The sequence below is a fragment of the Scaptodrosophila lebanonensis genome, unplaced genomic scaffold (genome assembly GCF_003285725.1).
Source record: "Scaptodrosophila lebanonensis strain 11010-0011.00,11010-0021.00 unplaced genomic scaffold, SlebRS2 tig00000101-arrow-pilon, whole genome shotgun sequence".
NCBI classification, from domain to species: domain Eukaryota; kingdom Metazoa; phylum Arthropoda; class Insecta; order Diptera; family Drosophilidae; genus Scaptodrosophila; species Scaptodrosophila lebanonensis.
In genome coordinates, this window is record NW_022060569.1 from 1,617,849 (window position 1) to 1,633,879 (window position 16,031).

General features: G+C 45.4%; 1 long non-coding RNA gene across 1 annotated transcript; it reads left to right on the forward strand.

Annotated features, from left to right (window-relative positions):
- Nucleotides 1-865: 865 nt before the first annotated feature.
- Nucleotides 866-12,075, forward strand: LOC115628119. Its single transcript, XR_003995753.1, has 3 exons — nt 866-990; nt 8,586-8,589; nt 12,032-12,075. It is a non-coding gene; the product is annotated as an uncharacterized LOC115628119 (long non-coding RNA).
- Nucleotides 12,076-16,031: the final 3,956 nt, after the last annotated feature.

The following is a 16,031-nucleotide window of genomic DNA, read 5'->3' on the forward strand; positions in this document are numbered from 1 at the left end:
AAAAATAAACCGCGAGCCGAACCTGCAAGAAACAGTAAAGCTTCGTTTTCTTGCACAAAGGGTCCTTCAAAGCCTTCAAAACCGATCTCGAAGTGCTCATACTGTAGTTCTGCGGAACACAATATTTATACTTGCCCTTCTTTCGGATCTATTCCCGTTATGCAGCGATTTGAGTTCGCCAAGACTCAAAAAATGTGCCTCAATTGCTTGAATGTGGGTCATGTAGTTTCCAGTTGCAAAGCTTCCAAGTGTCGGGTGTGTTCAAAACCACACCACTCGTTGTTGCACAGATACTCTGTAGCTGTGCCAAATTCACCCGTTCTACAAGCGGTCGCACCTCCAAAAGCATATTTAGGTCACGTTTTAAGTGCCGACCAAGTTATTCTTGCCACAGCATTGGTGAATATTAGAGATAGATTCGGCCAATACCATCCTGCACGTATGTTGCTTGACGGCGGCTCACAGCTGAATCTCATGACTGAGAACCTTGCGCAGCGCTTGCGACTAAAGCGTGAAGACACGGCAGTGAGTATTACAATGGCAGGTGGGACCACAACTGATAGTAAGCACAAGGTGTGTGCTGCTATTCAATCTCGTTTGAATGCACACAACTTTGCCACTGATTTTTGGGTTCTTACATCCATATCCACTTGTCAACCTTGTAACTTTTTGCCCACAACGAGCTGGAAAATACCCGAAAATCTCTAGTAGAGAGTTTTAGAGTTTTACAGAGTTTTACAAACCAGCCAAGGTTGACATTCTTCTAGGCGCTGAAATCTTTTACGGCTTGTTGTGTGTTGGGCAAATCGAGCTCAATTCTGGTCTTCCATTGTTGCAGAAGACCTTGCTGGGATGGGTTGTCGCTGGTAGGTACACAGGACAAATACCTCGTCAACAACTTAGTGCTAATGTTGCCGCTCAAGTTAGTGATTGTTCTCTCGACACATTAGTTCAACGCTTTTGGGAACTCGATCGGAGCCCAAATGAGTCGTTGCTTACAGCCAAATCCAGAGTGGCACCACTCAACGTAAAGACGATTCCTCGACTCGAGTTGTGTGCGGCACTCTTACTAGCGAAACTCTGGCAGCATGTTTGCGCCACGCTGAGTAAGTTTGCTATAGAAAGTGTAAACTTCTGGTCAGATTCTCAGATAGTGTTGTATTGGTTGGAGAGAGACTCATCCACGTTGTCCACATTCGTGGCAAATAGAGTGGCTGAGATCCAAGACGCTTCTGAGAATACTGTTTGGCGTCATGTGCCTACAGACTGCAACCCTGCTGACCTAGTTTCTCGTGGAACTGATATGCCTCAATTGCTTGAATGTGGGTCATGTAGTTTCCAGTTGCAAAGCTTCCAAGTGTCGGGTGTGTTCAAAACCACACCACTCGTTGTTGCACAGATACTCTGTAGCTGTGCCAAATTCACCCGTTCTACAAGCGGTCGCACCTCCAAAAGCATATTTAGGTCTCGTTTTAAGTGCCGACCAAGTTATTCTTGCCACAGCATTGGTGAATATTAGAGATAGATTCGGCCAATACCATCCTGCACGTATGTTGCTTGACGGCGGCTCACAGCTGAATCTCATGACTGAGAACCTTGCGCAGCGCTTGCGACTAAAGCGTGAAGACACGGCAGTGAGTATTACAATGGCAGGTGGGACCACAACTGATAGTAAGCACAAGGTGTGTGCTGCTATTCAATCTCGTTTGAATGCACACAACTTTGCCACTGATTTTTGGGTTCTTACATCCATATCCACTTGTCAACCTTGTAACTTTTTGCCCACAACGAGCTGGAAAATACCCGAAAATCTCTAGTAGAGAGTTTTAGAGTTTTACAGAGTTTTACAAACCAGCCAAGGTTGACATTCTTCTAGGCGCTGAATTCTTTTACGGCTTGTTGTGTGTTGGGCAAATCGAGCTCAATTCTGGTCTTCCATTGTTGCAGAAGACCTTGCTGGGATGGGTTGTCGCTGGTAGGTACACAGGACAAATACCTCGTCAACAACTTAGTGCTAATGTTGCCGCTCAAGTTAGTGATTGTTCTCTCGACACATTAGTTCAACGCTTTTGGGAACTCGATCGGAGCCCAAATGAGTCGAAGGCTGTGCGCCAGACAGCTGAACAAAAGGCCTGTGAAGCTCACTTCACCAAATCAGTACAGCACCTGTCTACAGGACGTTTTCAAGTCGAACTTCCGTTCAAATCCGATCCCACTGTACTAGGGCTTTCCTTTCAAACAGCTGAAAGACGATTTCTGCAACTTGGGCGCAAACTCGCAAGAGACAAAACTCTCCATGACATGTACCATGACTTCATGAGAGAGTATCGTGATCTTGGGCATATGTCTGCTCTTGAATCCCCTCCTCCAGGACAGCACTACTATATTCCTCATCAGTGTGTCCTGAGACCTGAAAGCACCACAACCAAATTGCGTGTGGTGTTTGACGCTTCTAGTAAAACGTCAACGGCCCTATCATTAAATGACACTTTAATGGTTGGGCCGACTATTCATAGGGAGCTTTATTCAACACTTGTAAATTTTCGGTTGAATAAATACGGCGAGAAAGCGCCTCTCATGAGCTGCAGTCCTTTAAGTTGAACACTGTCACATACGCGACTGCATCAGCGCCATTTTTAGCTGTGCGCTCGTTGTTTGAATTGGCAAATATTTATGCTCGATCTCACCCTGTACCTTCAAATGTCATTAAAAATTGTTTTTATGTTGACGACATGTTGGCAGGAGCAAATTCTTTAGATGAGCTCAAAGAAATCTGTAATCAAGTACGAGAGGTACTAGATTCCGGAGGGTTCCCTTTGGCAAAGTGGGCATCAAACTGTCAGGCCTTGTTCGGTGATGATGGCAACATCATCGAAAAGGCAATTAAGTTTGACGACTCCACCTCAGTCAAAACGGAATGCGCTGGGCCCCTCAAGATGATGTATTTCGGTACCATCTAGATGTGGATAGCTTTATTTCGTTAAAGCCAACAAAACGAAACATCTTGTCGGTAGCGTCTCGTCTGTTTGACCCACTTGGGCTGTTGTGCCCCATCGTCACAAAATCGAAAATTCTGTTGCAAGAGTTGTAGCGGTTAAAACTAGATTGGGATGAAACTATTCCAACGAGTATGCATACTTCGTGGAATAAGTTCATTGAGACTCTGCGTGATCTACACAAAATTCATATTCCGCGATACGTTTGCTTAAACGTTTATGAGACAGTGCAAATTCATGGTTTCGCAGACGCCTCAAGTCAGGCATACGGTTGTTGCATATACATTAGGACTTGCAACAAGGATAGCGTAGGTGTTTCGTTGCTTACAGCCAAATCCAGAGTGGCACCACTCAACGTAAAGACGATTCCTCGACTCGAGTTGTGTGCGGCACTCTTACTAGCGAAACTCTGGCAGCATGTTTGCGCCACGCTGAGTAAGTTTGCTATAGAAAGTGTAAACTTCTGGTCAGATTCTCAGATAGTGTTGTATTGGTTGGAGAGAGACTCATCCACGTTGTCCACATTCGTGGCAAATAGAGTGGCTGAGATCCAAGACGCTTCTGAGAATACTGTTTGGCGTCATGTGCCTACAGACTGCAACCCTGCTGACCTAGTTTCTCGTGGAACTGATATAGACGAAATTGTATCGTCATTGTGGTTTAAGGGCCCTAATTTTCTAAAGCTCGGTGAAAATGATTGGCCCAATCTTCACCATGTTGAATTATCGTCAGACATTAAGGCATCTGAAGATAAAAAGAATGCGACTGCACTTACAGTCATTCGATCAGACGTAGAGTCAAATTGCATACTGGACCTTATGTTGAAACTGTCATCCTTTCCTAAATTAATTCGGATATTGGCATATGTTTTGCGATTTTGCTACAGGAAAAATCGCAGTGATTCTTTAGTTGTGTCAGCTTTAGAACGAAGATTATCGTTTTTTAAGCTGATTGAAGTGCTGCATATACAGCCGTGAGATCAAGCCTCTACAAAAGTCGGCGCCACTCCCCCCAAGTTTGCAATCTCTTAATCCCTTTATACACGAGTTCGAAGACACTGGGATTAAGTTGCGTTTGGTTCGAGTAGGTGGACGTTTGTTGCATGGTCCAATTCCTTATGACGCAAAATTTCCACTATTACTGCCTAAAGATGCACCAATAGTAGCATTGTATATTCGGCATTTACACCTCAAGCACTATCATGCAGGTGCAAAGGTATTAATTGGGCTTCTTAGGCAACAGGTCTGGGTGGTGAATGCTCGTAGTGCTTGCTCAGCAGTTGTACGTAATTGTGTACACTGCTTCCGATACAAGCCCAAGTTGTTAGGGCAAATAATGGGAAATTTGCCAGGTGATCGCCTTCGAGAAGGTCGACCGTTTAGGGTTTGTGGGGTCGATTTTTGCGGTCCTTTCCATGTAAGCTACCGCATACGAGGAAGACCGCCCGCTAAAAATTACGTCGCCGTGTTTGTTTGTTTTGCCTCGAAGGCCGTTCACCTCGAGCTGGTTACAGACCTATCGACTGACGCCTTTCTTAATGTTTTCAAAAGGTTCATCGGGAGACGAGGCCTGCCGGAGACAGTTTACAGCGACAACGCGACCAACTTTGTAGTAGCGAGCGGCGTGCTGAAGGAGCTGACGTCGGCGTTCGAGAGGAGCAATGCCGCCTTGATGGACTTAGCGGCAGAGCGAGGGATCGATTGGCGGTTCATTCCTCCCAGGGCTCCCCACTTCGGAGGACTGTGGGAGGCAGCGGTGAAGGCGGCGAAGGCCCATCTAGTCAGGGGCGCAGGCAACGCGAACCTGACCAGAGACGACCTGGAAACGCACCTGGTGGACGTGGAGGCCATTCTCAACTCCAGGCCTATGGTGGCAAGCGGCACCGGGCCACCTGCTCATCGGACAACCGCTTCTTACTCTGCCGCACGAAGGCGTGCAAGAAGGGTCTTTGAGCAGAGCCGGGTCCGGATTTTTGAAGCGGTGGCGGCAGCTGTCGAAGCTCAAACTGCAGTTTTGGCGCAGGTGGTCCAAGGACTACCTGCTCAGCCTGCAGCAACGGACGCAGTGGGCCAAAGGCGAGGCCAACCTGGACGACGGAGCAGTGGTGCTCGTCCACGACGACAACGCCCCCCACAGAAGTGGCTCTTAGGGCGCGTGGTGGGCGTGATTTCCGGCGAGGACGGCAAGGTGCGGGTGGCCGACGTACTAACTAGGACCGGCACTATTAGGCGACCAGTCCACAAGTTGGCGGTGCTCCCAATGGACTTGAAAGACCGCTAGTCTTTCAACGGGGTCGGAATGTTGGAGCACCATGTATAGTTTTTAAGTATTTGTTGCAAATGAAGAGCATTGAAGCCCGTGGAGTGATGGATACTGAATCGTTAATTAGATATGTTGTGGATGGGCTAAATCTTAAAACTGATTTTAAATACAATTTGTATAGCTGCACATCGATCAAAGAATTGCGAGAGAAATATGAAGTTTACGAAAGTGTAGCGGAAACAAACGAGAAAGTGTACGCAGAGAGAAAACAGTTTGTACCAAACAAATACAACAACAAAAATGCAAATGTAAGAAGCGAAAGGAAGCAGCATTGTTTTAATTGTGGTGCAGTGGATCATTTGCGCAAGGACTGCAAAGCTTAAATCAAGTGCTTTCGTTGCAATAAAACTGGGCATATGTCAACAGAGCGCACATCTTCGGCCGGCGTAAATGTTGTATATGAGGCAAAGCGTCTCAGGGAGATAAAAATTAATGATGCAGTGGACAATGCACTTGTCGACACCGGAGCAGACGTCTCAATAATGAGAAAGGCAGCACTTAACAAAATCGGCGGCGCCAAATTGCAAAGCAACGTGGCTACACTTCGAGGTTTTGGCACTAACAGGATACGCCCGGTGGGTCAATTTCTAGCAGACGTGGAGATCGACAATATGAAGGTGTTACACAAGTTCTTGATAGTGGTTGATGGTGACATTGGATGCGACGCCCTGCTTGGATACGACTTTCTATCAACGTTTAATGTCACGGTGACGGCGGCTGGACTTAAGTTTTCTCCCCCTGCTGGGGAGGAGACTCAGGAGAATATTCAGATAAGTGACAATGAAGAAGAAGAAAAAAATGAGCAGGACGAAATGAATGATGAGGATCAAGGCAAGGGCACTAAAGACGAAAAGGATGCTCATTACGATTTGGACACACAAAATTATGCGGCCAATGAAGATGGAAAGGATGAGCATGAAAAAGATGGGCTAGACGCCACCAACGAGCCAAACTCCGAGGATAAACGTAAGGAGCAAGCTAAGGACATTGATGATATTAGGAGTCCCGAAGTGGACGAAGAGCAAACGAATGTCTTTCACAATGAGCTTGAGGAGCCACCAGAGCCAGAGGAAATGGACCTTGTCGCTATGAATAATGTAGATGAGGGACACGATGACATTGAGGATCAGGGTGATGAAAATCCGTTTGATATTGATGCAATGAAAGAAAACAACCCGCCTGAAAACTTGGAGGACTTCGAGTATAAAGTGGAGTACAGGAGTGGAGATCGTCTTAGACACGTCGATTGCCTGAGTCGCTACCCACAGCAAGTAATGGTGGTCACGTCAGAAGTCTCAGCCCGTATAAAAGCAGCTCAACAAAAAGATTGTATGATCAAAGCTATTTTTGAGATTTTAAGCAGCCGCCCCTATGACAATTTTAAAATCAAAGGAGGATTGCTGCTTAAGTCGATAGAAGGAACTGATCTGCTGGTTATACCGAAGTCGATGGAGCGAGAAATAATTGTCGACGCCCACAATGTTGGACACTGGGCTGTTCAAAAGACAACGCACTTGATCAAGCAAAGCTATTGGATACCACATTTGGAAGGAAAAGTTGCTCATGTTATCGCCAATTGTATTAAATGTATTGTCCACAACAAACAGTTGGGTAAAAAGGAAGGCTTTCATCATCCCGACGAGAAAGGAGGAGAGCCATTGCACACATTGCATGTTGACCATCTCGGACCTATGGACGCCACAGCGAAGCAATATAAATACATTTTTGCTATAGTCGACGCATTTACTAAGTTCGTGTGGCTGTATCCGACAAAGACAACAAGCTGCGAAGAAGTTCTTAACAAGCTCGACAGCTGGTCGGAAATCTTCGGTAATCCCAGTCGTATCATCAGTGACCAAGGGTCTACGTTTACATCTTCAGCTTTCGAGGACTACATGAGCAAAAATGGTATCGAGCATGTTTGGAGCACCACCGGAGTGCCCAGAGGAAACGACCAAGTAGAGCGCGTTAACCGGTCGATACTACAAATCATATCCAAGCTGTCATCAGAGAGTCCTGAAAAATGGTTTAAGTTTGTGGCTAGAGTACAGAAGGTCATAAACAGCACCATTCATGTATCAACGAAGAAGTCGCCATTCGAACTCATGTTTGGCGTAAAGATGAGAACTACGGCCGAAAATGAGGTTTTGCAACTGCTGGAAAAGGAGATATGCGACAACTTTGATGAAGAAAGGCAGAAAATAAGACAAGCAGCGAAGGAGGACATACAGAGAGCACAGGAAAGATACAAAAAGCAGTTCGATAAAAAGCGGAAGAACGAATATGGTTGTAAATTGGGTGACCTAGTCGCAATCCACCGAACACAATTCGTAGCTGGGAGAAAGCTAGCCAGCAGCTATCTGGGACCATATGAAATTACAAAAATTAAACGTAACGGGCGATATGAAGTGCGCAAGGCTGCAGACGTCGAAGGGCTGAACAGCACGACAACAAGTTGCGATAATATGCGGCTTTGGCGCTATATCGCAGATAACGAAGACTCGTGGTCATCGGAGGCCGATGACTAGTACAGGATGGCCGAATGTAAGATGGGAAAGCAGGATAGTGAGAATGGCGGAACACCTAGAAGCAGCATCGCCATCAGTACTCGGTACTCATTTTGGTTTTAAGCAATCAGTAGAAATGTACTTAGTTGTCAGTAGTAAGTAGTCAGCCGCACTACAAACACAGTCGTCAGCCGTAAAGAAAGAAGCAGAAGTCAGCAGTCAGAAGAAGAAGCAGAGAGAAGTCGTCAGAGAAGTCAGCCGTCGAACCAGAGTGCATTAGCTGCATATGCTAATATTCGCCATCATCATTTTACATTATATTCCTATTTTAAACTATATCATATATCTTGGTATCGTCATCAATAATAAACATTCTATGATACACAAGATCACATTTGGGGGCTCAACCTAAAAATTTTGAAAGTTGTGGAAAAAAAAGGCTGTAAAATAAGTGACAAAAAGTGCGTGAAAAGTGGCATGCATACTCATATGTACATTAAATTCAATTAAAGTTGCATGCGTGCCAGAAAAACGAGATCAGCCTACAAACCAAAGCCGACGCCAGTACCCACAGTTGCAAAGCCGAAGCCAGTGCGAGTGAGTCAGTTTATTCTAAAAGGAAAGGCGCCAGTAGTCTCAAGGACAAAGAAGCCGTCGGTTTCAACGCGGTCGACGCTCACGAAAATGAATAACAAAGAGGACAAAGAAACCGTTACAAGTGAGCACGCACTGACAATATCATTTGAGGCGATGTTGCCAGAAAGGTCCGAGGGCAACAGAGAAAAACAAGAAAAAATGCAAAAAGAAACGAATAGAACCACAACAGCCGAGAACAGCGTTACCATGCAACAACTAGTGCAACTATTGACCCTGAAATGCCAAACGGAAAACAGCAGCAAAGAAGAAGGCAAATTGGTGGTGGAAAATTTTTCTAAAATTATTCCGGATGTTGGAGCACCATGTATAGTTTTTAAGTATCTCTGTTGCGTTCTCTATCGCGCCCTTTACTGCGCTGTCTTTGTGCATTACTTTTCTTATGCCGGCCCGCTGACTTGTAGCGGCAGCAGGCAAATCACTTGCTAAGTAATACTCACACGTTTAACATCGTTTGTACAATTTTCCAAGCCATTAAAAGCCATATTAATAATCGAAAGAATACCGCGTCTCATTTAATAAATAGTTAAATATTGTTTGTTGCAATCGCTAAAAAGCTAGCGATTTTTCATTGGCGCCCGAGCAGGGACATCGGTTTTCTTAATATTATTTTCTCGTTTGTTTGCGGGCTTTGTGGCTTGGTTTTTGTGCGCGGTCGTGTGAAAACTACTCGTTTGTTTGAGGCTGGTGTCGATTGGATACCATCCTGCTACATTTATTTGGATTTGGAGCTTGGTGCCTTGGCCCTTCTGGATATCATCAACTACAACTGCTCGTTTGGACTGTGGAGCTGCTGTCTGCCCTACTTGTGGTACTGTCGTTTGGCTTGGCTAATGGGTGATCGTCGCTCGGAATCCAGGGAAGTTTCGGTGGACTCTTTTGAGAGCTTGCAGGTATTCTGTGCCAACAATTGAGCATAAAGCATTAATAAGTTTAATTGCTGCAAATTCGTGCAAGTGTAAAGTGGATAAAAATCTATTTACATACATACATACGTATGTACATATAGTACGTGTGTGCTTATGCCGACTCAATTTTTGGCACTTGATTTATTTTGTGCAACAACATTACATACACAAATACATAATCATACATACATATTCGCCAATAACCACTGCATGATTATATTATATACATACATATACACGCATACACCACACCTTGCATAAATTAACATAATTATACACCCTCATAAACATAACTACTAACAAAACCTCGAGGCAAAACAAACCACAACAATTAAAAAAGGGCTACTAAGCTGATTTTTAACATAAAAAACAAATATTTTAAAGTTATTTTGTTTCTATTGTGTTGGTTTTTTGGTAAAGATTTGTTGCATCAGCTGCATACATACAAACATAGCTTTGTTGTTGCTTGCGCCGCTAGCGTAGCAAAAGAATTTTGTCGCTCTCTCTTTTGTGCGCGCCTTTTTTCGGCTACACTTGTCGCTGGGCCAACGAACTTCCCCCCGCTACCCGTTTGGATTAGCGTTGCCTACAAGCGTGCTTGCGGTAATCGACGCCTATTTGTGTAATCTGTGTGCATTTCAGTTGGTCTCTTGCTGTTTTAGCGCGTTGTTATTTGCGAGGGCTGTTAGGAAAGTTCGGTTTTCAGTTTCGTTGATTTGCAACTTGTTTAGAGTTTATTTTGGTTATACTCTACCATGTCGGAATCTGAGAAGCAACAAGTAGTATCTAGTTCTACTAGTACAATGCTTGCAGAAATTTGATAAGGTTAGCGCTGATATTGCTCGTATGAAAACGGCATTTCAGTTAAAGACAATTTCGTTTGAACAAACAGAACTCGAGTGCCGTCTCGAGCTGTTGGAAGGTTACATAAAGAAAGCTATGGCGCTTCAGGCAGATTTGGATAGTCTCAATCCAAGTAACGATAGTAGAGGGCCACTTGAGGATTTGTGCATTTCAACTAAGGCGTTGTATGTAAAGGCAACGAAACAGAAGGTTGAAAGTCAGACTTCTCATGACTGTTCTATGATGGCCAGTCAACGGTCACAGTTACCCAAAATGCGGCTGCCTACATTCAGTGGAAAGCATGCCGAATTTAAGAATTTTATGTGCTTATTTGAAAGTCTAGTTCATGACGATCCTTCGTTGACCAACGTCGAGAAGTTTAATCATTTGGTGTCGTGCTTGTCAGGTGAGGCTCTAGAAGTTGTGAAACCGTTTCAGTTAACGGACTGCAATTACTCGAAATCCATTGCTAGCCTCAAGTCTGTGTACGACAACAAATGTTTGATATTTTTCGACACTATCTCGCAATTGTTTGACATCCCAAGCATGACCAAACCTAATGCGTCTAGTTTGCGGTCCATCATTGACACTGTTTCTGCCATTTATGCGTCTTTAACTTCGTTGGGAAGTGAAAGGGACATTTCGAATGCAATGATCATACATATGGTTATGGCCAAAGTTGATCATGTAACCAAATCTCGTTTTGAGGAACAGCTCGACTATGACAAGCTGCCTTCTTGGGATGACTGCGCTAAGCAGTTAAATAGACGTTACCAATATTTAGCGGCTGAAGAGACAACTCGGGTTAAAAATAAACCGCGAGCCGAACCTGCAAGAAACAGTAAAGCTTCGTTTTCTTGCACAAAGGGTCCTTCAAAGCCTTCAAAACCGATCTCGAAGTGCTCATACTGTAGTTCTGCGGAACACAATATTTATACTTGCCCTTCTTTCGGATCTATTCCCGTTATGCAGCGATTTGAGTTCGCCAAGACTCAAAAAATGTGCCTCAATTGCTTGAATGTGGGTCATGTAGTTTCCAGTTGCAAAGCTTCCAAGTGTCGGGTGTGTTCAAAACCACACCACTCGTTGTTGCACAGATACTCTGTAGCTGTGCCAAATTCACCCGTTCTACAAGCGGTCGCACCTCCAAAAGCATATTTAGGTCTCGTTTTAAGTGCCGACCAAGTTATTCTTGCCACAGCATTGGTGAATATTAGAGATAGATTCGGCCAATACCATCCTGCACGTATGTTGCTTGACGGCGGCTCACAGCTGAATCTCATGACTGAGAACCTTGCGCAGCGCTTGCGACTAAAGCGTGAAGACACGGCAGTGAGTATTACAATGGCAGGTGGGACCACAACTGATAGTAAGCACAAGGTGTGTGCTGCTATTCAATCTCGTTTGAATGCACACAACTTTGCCACTGATTTTTGGGTTCTTACATCCATATCCACTTGTCAACCTTGTAACTTTTTGCCCACAACGAGCTGGAAAATACCCGAAAATCTCTAGTAGAGAGTTTTAGAGTTTTACAGAGTTTTACAAACCAGCCAAGGTTGACATTCTTCTAGGCGCTGAATTCTTTTACGGCTTGTTGTGTGTTGGGCAAATCGAGCTCAATTCTGGTCTTCCATTGTTGCAGAAGACCTTGCTGGGATGGGTTGTCGCTGGTAGGTACACAGGACAAATACCTCGTCAACAACTTAGTGCTAATGTTGCCGCTCAAGTTAGTGATTGTTCTCTCGACACATTAGTTCAACGCTTTTGGGAACTCGATCGGAGCCCAAATGAGTCGAAGGCTGTGCGCCAGACAGCTGAACAAAAGGCCTGTGAAGCTCACTTCACCAAATCAGTATAGCACCTGTCTACAGGACGTTTTCAAGTCGAACTTCCGTTCAAATCCGATCCCACTGTACTAGGGCTTTCCTTTCAAACAGCTGAAAGACGATTTCTGCAACTTGGGCGCAAACTCGCAAGAGACAAAACTCTCCATGACATGTACCATGACTTCATGAGAGAGTATCGTGATCTTGGGCATATGTCTGCTCTTGAATCCCCTCCTCCAGGACAGCACTACTATATTCCTCATCAGTGTGTCCTGAGACCTGAAAGCACCACAACCAAATTGCGTGTGGTGTTTGACGCTTCTAGTAAAACGTCAACGGCCCTATCATTAAATGACACTTTAATGGTTGGGCCGACTATTCATAGGGAGCTTTATTCAACACTTGTAAATTTTCGGTTGAATAAATACGGCGAGAAAGCGCCTCTCATGAGCTGCAGTGCTTTAAGTTGAACACTGTCACATACGCGACTGCATCAGCGCCATTTTTAGCTGTGCGCTCGTTGTTTGAATTGGCAAATATTTATGCTCGATCTCACCCTGTACCTTCAAATGTCATTAAAAATTGTTTTTATGTTGACGACATGTTGGCAGGAGCAAATTCTTTAGATGAGCTCAAAGAAATCTGTAATCAAGTACGAGAGGTACTAGATTCCGGAGGGTTCCCTTTGGCAAAGTGGGCATCAAACTGTCAGGCCTTGTTCGGTGATGATGGCAACATCATCGAAAAGGCAATTAAGTTTGACGACTCCACCTCAGTCAAAACGGAATGCGCTGGGCCCCTCAAGATGATGTATTTCGGTACCATCTAGATGTGGATAGCTTTATTTCGTTAAAGCCAACAAAACGAAACATCTTGTCGGTAGCGTCTCGTCTGTTTGACCCACTTGGGCTGTTGTGCCCCATCGTCACAAAATCGAAAATTCTGTTGCAAGAGTTGTAGCGGTTAAAACTAGATTGGGATGAAACTATTCCAACGAGTATGCATACTTCGTGGAATAAGTTCATTGAGACTCTGCGTGATCTACACAAAATTCATATTCCGCGATACGTTTGCTTAAACGTTTATGAGACAGTGCAAATTCATGGTTTCGCAGACGCCTCAAGTCAGGCATACGGTTGTTGCATATACATTAGGACTTGCAACAAGGATAGCGTAGGTGTTTCGTTGCTTACAGCCAAATCCAGAGTGGCACCACTCAACGTAAAGACGATTCCTCGACTCGAGTTGTGTGCGGCACTCTTACTAGCGAAACTCTGGCAGCATGTTTGCGCCACGCTGAGTAAGTTTGCTATAGAAAGTGTAAACTTCTGGTCAGATTCTCAGATAGTGTTGTATTGGTTGGAGAGAGACTCATCCACGTTGTCCACATTCGTGGCAAATAGAGTGGCTGAGATCCAAGACGCTTCTGAGAATACTGTTTGGCGTCATGTGCCTACAGACTGCAACCCTGCTGACCTAGTTTCTCGTGGAACTGATATAGACGAAATTGTATCGTCATTGTGGTTTAAGGGCCCTAATTTTCTAAAGCTCGGTGAAAATGATTGGCCCAATCTTCACCATGTTGAATTATCGTCAGACATTAAGGCATCTGAAGATAAAAAGAATGCGACTGCACTTACAGTCATTCGATCAGACGTAGAGTCAAATTGCATACTGGACCTTATGTTGAAACTGTCATCCTTTCCTAAATTAATTCGGATATTGGCATATGTTTTGCGATTTTGCTACAGGAAAAATCGCAGTGATTCTTTAGTTGTGTCAGCTTTAGAACGAAGATTATCGTTTTTTAAGCTGATTGAAGTGCTGCATATATACAGCCGTGAGATCAAGCCTCTACAAAAGTCGGCGCCACTCCCCCCAAGTTTGCAATCTCTTAATCCCTTTATACACGAGTTCGAAGACACTGGGATTAAGTTGCGTTTGGTTCGAGTAGGTGGACGTTTGTTGCATGGTCCAATTCCTTATGACGCAAAATTTCCACTATTACTGCCTAAGGATGCACCAATAGTAGCATTGTATATTCGGCATTTACACCTCAAGCACTATCATGCAGGTGCAAAGGTATTAATTGGGCTTCTTAGGCAACAGGTCTGGGTGGTGAATGCTCGTAGTGCTTGCTCAGCAGTTGTACGTAATTGTGTACACTGCTTCCGATACAAGCCCAAGTTGTTAGGGCAAATAATGGGAAATTTGCCAGGTGATCGCCTTCGAGAAGGTCGACCGTTTAGGGTTTGTGGGGTCGATTTTTGCGGTCCTTTCCATGTAAGCTACCGCATACGAGGAAGACCGCCCGCTAAAAATTACGTCGCCGTGTTTGTTTGTTTTGCCTCGAAGGCCGTTCACCTCGAGCTGGTTACAGACCTATCGACTGACGCCTTTCTTAATGTTTTCAAAAGGTTCATCGGGAGACGCGGCCTGCCGGAGACAGTTTACAGCGACAACGCGACCAACTTTGTAGTAGCGAGCGGCGTGCTGAAGGAGCTGACGTCGGCGTTCGAGAGGAGCAATGCCGCCTTGATGGACTTAGCGGCAGAGCGAGGGATCGATTGGCGGTTCATTCCTCCCAGGGCTCCCCACTTCGGAGGACTGTGGGAGGCAGCGGTGAAGGCGGCGAAGGCCCATCTAGTCAGGGGCGCAGGCAACGCGAACCTGACCAGAGACGACCTGGAAGCGCACCTGGTGGACGTAGAGGCCATTCTCAACTCCAGGCCTATGGTGGCAAGCGGCAGCGATCCCAACGATGGAGAGGTGCTCACTCCGGGCCACCTGCTCATCGGACAACCGCTTCTTACTCTGCCGCACGAAGGCGTGCAAGAAGGGTCTTTGAGCAGAGCCGGGTCCGGATTTTTGAAGCGGTGGCGGCAGCTGTCGGAGCTCAAACTGCAGTTTTGGCGCAGGTGGTCCAAGGACTACCTGCTCAGCCTGCAACAGCGGACGCAGTGGGCCAAAGGCGAGGCCAACCTGGACGACGGAGCAGTGGTGCTCGTCCACGACGACAACGCCCCCCCACAGAAGTGGCTCTTAGGGCGCGTGGTGGGCGTGATTTCCGGCGAGGACGGCAAGGTGCGGGTGGCCGACGTACTAACCAGGACCGGCACTATTAGGCGACCAGTCCACAAGTTGGCGGTGCTCCCAATGGACTTGAAAGACCGCTAGTCTTTCAACGGGGTCGGAATGTTGGAGCACCATGTATAGTTTTTAAGTATTTGTTGCAAATGAAGAGCATTGAAGCCCGTGGAGTGATGGATACTGAATCGTTAATTAGATATGTTGTGGATGGGCTAAATCTTAAAACTGATTTTAAATACAATTTGTATAGCTGCACATCGATCAAAGAATTGCGAGAGAAATATGAAGTTTACGAAAGTGTAGCGGAAACAAACGAGAAAGTGTACGCAGAGAGAAAACAGTTTGTACCAAACAAATACAACAACAAAAATGCAAATGTAAGAAGCGAAAGGAAGCAGCATTGTTTTAATTGTGGTGCAGTGGATCATTTGCGCAAGGACTGCAAAGCTGAAATCAAGTGCTTTCGTTGCAATAAAACTGGGCATATGTCAACAGAGCGCACATCTTCGGCCGGCGTAAATGTTGTATATGAGGCAAAGCGTCTCAGGGAGATAAAAATTAATGATGCAGTGGACAATGCACTTGTCGACACCGGAGCAGACGTCTCAATAATGAGAAAGGCAGCATTTAACAAAATCGGCGGCGCCAAATTGCAAAGCAACGTGGCTACACTTCGAGGTTTTGGCACTAACAGGATACGCCCGGTGGGTCAATTTCTAGCAGACGTGGAGATCGACAATATGAAGGTGTTACACAAGTTCTTGGTAGTGGTTGATAGTGACATTGGATGCGACGCCCTGCTTGGGTACGACTTTCTATCAACGTTTAATGTCACGGTGACGGCGGCTGGACTTAAGTTTTCTCCCCCTGCTGGGGAGGAGA